Source organism: Theropithecus gelada, chromosome 11 (assembly GCF_003255815.1).
Source record: "Theropithecus gelada isolate Dixy chromosome 11, Tgel_1.0, whole genome shotgun sequence".
NCBI classification, from domain to species: domain Eukaryota; kingdom Metazoa; phylum Chordata; class Mammalia; order Primates; family Cercopithecidae; genus Theropithecus; species Theropithecus gelada.
In genome coordinates, this window is record NC_037679.1 from 11,219,559 (window position 1) to 11,223,671 (window position 4,113).

Genomic DNA, 4,113 nt, shown 5'->3' on the forward strand with positions numbered 1-4,113 from the left:
CGAGCCGCAGCTCCGCGCTGCCGGGTGAGGTAATGGAATCCTGGCTGGCCCTGCTGCGGCTCCCTCCGGACTGGCTAGTGACGTAGCGGCTTCCCCGGCCCCACCCCGCCCAGCCGGGCCTGGCGCAGCGCAGCGCGGCCGCCCCCGGGAGCGCAGCGGGGGCTCGGCCCTGTTCCTTCCGGCCCGGCGTTCCGGTCGCGGGCCCCTCCGGGAGGATCCGCCGGGCCAGATCCCATCTCTGGCGACGCGGAGAGAAATATGGAAGCCAGCGTCGGAGGATGACCAAATCCTCGCTCCTCTGGGAGTGCGATTACGGGCCTCTCACTTCGTAAATCACTCAGGGTCGAAACGCTCACATTTGTTTACCACGAGCATGTTTGATTTTGTAATTTAACAAATAAAATTGCAGAGGATTTTTAAGAGCCCTGGCGTCGATTAGGGGAAATCTCGCATTAATTCTAGCTCTGCCATTTCCGGTCTGGAGACCTCTGCCACCTTCTTTTGGGGCCCTGACGCCTTCCATGGCAACTAAGTAGAGCAAATGTGGCAGTGCTTCGAAAACACAAAGTGGGGTCTCCTCGTCCTTATGCAGTCTGGAGAGTGTAACCCCATCTGGGCGATGTCTGGACAGCCCTTGAACCCTGAGACAGCCCCAGGAAAACACGTTTCTATGTCTATTTTTTTGGCCCTTGAATTGCTCTTAAGCATGGGGAGAGGTCGGAGGACCCTGGCCAGGTAGTTCTTGATCCTCAAGAAGAGGAAGGAAACCGTGAAGGGAATCCCTTCCATAGCCCCTCTCCTTATTCAGGGCTAGGACCTGAGCAGGGGAGCCCCTTCTTGGTCTAAATGGCCTAGGGACATCCTTTTACCCCCGCCTCAGAGGGCCAGGGTGGAGGTAGAGTGCAAGGGTGTCTCCTAGGTGGGGTGGGATTTCAGATGCTGTGAGATGGAAGGGCACCTGGGGAGGGCCACTGAGAGTCTGGCTGATGGTCCTGCGTCCTGTGACTCACCTTGGCCCACTGCTTCTCACCCTCAGGATCTCAGCCCTGCCCTGCTGCATACCTAAGCTTTGGGGGCAGCCTCTGTCCTCCATGGAGTGCCTTTTCCCTATACCCTGCCTGGTCCTGTCTCTTCTTTCACACTGGGCCCTACATTCTCTTCCTCCAGGGAGGCCTCTGAGATTAGTCCTCTAGATTCCACTCCAATGCCAGCTCAAGGCTTCTTGGAGGCCACTTCTTGGATGTCCTGGCAATGTTTCCATACCTATTCTTGTGTCCTGCCTCCCCATCAGACTAGGAGTCAGCTTTCTGCATAGGAGCTTGTCCTCTAGGAACCTCCCACAATGTGGGGCGTCACTGGCCGTGGGGCCTGTCTCCCCTCTGCTCCAACTCCCTGGGCCATGCCCGTTGTTCACCTTTTCTCTCCTCACCTTTCCTATCTGCAATAGGGGCTGTGAAGCAGTGCCTGTAGAAAAAAGAGGAATCAGATATGAAGGAACAAGAGGCTGGGTAGAAAGAGCACTGGCCTGGGAGTCAGAAGACCTGGGCTATGGAGACAGAAGACCAGGGCTATGGTTCTGGCTGGGCCACTCATTAGCCAAGTGACCTGGATCAGGGAGACAACAATGGGGCTGATGTTTACTGGACACTTGTAATGACTAAGAGGTGACATTGCTCCTATCTGTGCAACCCCCAAGACCCCCAGTATTCCCAATAAACATACCAGCTGAGCAAAGCTAGGGTAAGCACCTTGGATGTACAGCTTTAAGACAAGGTCCCAAGTCCTCCAAGTCCTCCTGTATGGAAATGGTAGATCTGCCACGATGTGCCAGACTCTACTTCATGCTTTATGTCTGCTATCAAAGAGACACTCTCATGGCAACCCTGTGAGATAGGTTTCTTATCTTTGTGTTTGAGGTGAGAAAACTGAAGCCCACAGAGGGCAAGTAACTTCCCTGAAGTCACACAGCTGCTAAGAGATAGAGCCTCTTGTGGGAAATCAGATTCCTAGGGCAGAGCAGGGAGGAGAACTAACTCTGAGTGCCTGCTGTGTACAAGGCACCTCCACAGCTGTTCAGTCCTCTGACAACCAGTGTCCATCCCAGACCTCTAGAGACTGCTTCTTCCACCATCTCACGCCGCCTCCACATGCCACCCTAAGTGTGCGTGTTCTGGCATTCCACATTTTATAATATGTTTTATTTGATTATAAATAGGAGAATATATAATAAAGACAAGTTATGCTGAAAGTATTTATGGAAAGGAGAGACCTCTGTGGGCTGGAAGCCTTCATGGAAAAACTGGTAACTGAGCCCTTTTTTTCCCTTCCTGTCTAAATAAATGTATTTCTCCCACACAGGCAAATATTTTAAAATGTATTTCAAAAGTTAGACTTCTGGAAAAAGAAAGGAAAAGAGGGGGTGGGGTAGCTGCTCCTCTAAGAAGCCCATCGGAAAGGAGCTGCTGGGGTAGGAGAGAGGAGGACACAGGGTGAGTGAGGAAAAGCCTGTCCCTTTCCCCCACCCTGACACCTTGCCATTTTTGAAGCCTCAGTTTCTTTATCTGTAAATTGACCTACTACTTGAACCTGGGAGAGAAATGTACAGGTTCTTGGGAGGTGATTTTGAGACAAACCAGAGGTTCTTGGGATCATTATGAAGAATGAGAGAAAGGGAATTCCGAGTTGCGCCAAGAGTTTAGGATTGGTCCAGCAAAGGATTTCTGGGGGTGGGCAGCGGGGTGGAGAGAGGAATGCAGCCCCTGGAATGAGGGCTGAGTGGAGGTGTGGGGCCTCTTTTGGAGAATTTTGAGCACAGAAGAGATTTTTTGCTGCGTGGGGCCTGGCCTGGGTGCTGGAGATTGTATAGCATGCTCATAATTTAAGGTGGCTCCAAAAGGGAGCAGGGACTAGTGGCTGGCACAGCAGAGCATATGACTGCATCCTCCCTAATGGGTGTTCCCCAATGACCTTGCCTGTATGGAGGTATAGGAACAGAGATGGTAACCCCAAACCCCACCCACCCAGCCAGCCCCAACACCATTGCTCCAACCTTGAGCTGGCCTTCCTGACCAGCCTTTCCTGAGTGGGTAGCTGATGGGGGAGAAGGATTTGCTCAGGACAGGATGATTCTCCCATTTCCAAAGAGGGCTCCAGTCACATGGGAGAGAGAAACCTTCCAAGTGCCTGCACCCCCAGGAAGATTCTTACCGTGGAAGCCTGGGCCTGGAGACTCCGGTCAGAGGAGGGTGGGCCTTCCAGGGCTTCCTGGCCACGGTGGTGGGTCTCTGAGTGCATTAAACACTCCTGTGGATTGGGGAGAGCAGGGAGAACTAACCCTCAGGGTCTACTGTGTACAAGGCACCTCCACAGCTGTTATCATCCTGACAGCCAGATAGGGTGGATAATCTGATCATATCATCTTTGTTTTAGAGATGATGAAGCTGAGGCTCAGAGAGGTCAAGTGACTGCCCTAGGTCACACAGTGGTATGGGAGCAGCCAGATCAGTGAATCCATCATCTGGGCTTTGCCGGGGCCTGCACCACCACCTCGAGCAGTGCCCTCTTCAGGAGGAAGTCCTATTTTTCTGTAAGCTGCCTTCTCGTGTGGAAGCTGGGTACTCTACTACCTGGGTTCCTTGCCCTTGGGATGGCATGAATGCCAAGCGATGCAGGAAGGGCGCCCGCAGACTCAAAAGGCCAGGCCCTGCCTTCGCCAGCAGCCGAATCACTGTGTGACTTTCGGCCGCCACCGAGTCTCTCTGGGCCTCTCTCTTTCCACCTCTTCCTGGGGAAGCCCCGGGTAAGTTTATTTATAACCTAGCCCCAGGTGCGCCGCCTCGGGAGGTGTGAGCGAGGCCTCAGCACCCTCACCTGAGAACCAGCTCCCCGGCTCTGGCCGCGGGTTATGTAACCGGGTGTGCGGCGTAGGGGGAGCCGCGGGGCGGGGCGCTCGCGGCTATTCCGGGCGCAGCTATTTTTAGCCCCATTGATGAGGCTGCGTCGGCCGCCGCCGCCGGGATTCCGGAGACGTCAATGGGCACGCGTCACGGTCCCCGCCCCGCCCGCCGGGGGAGGCGCGCCGGGGCTGGGACAGCGCGCGGGCGGCCGCGGGCG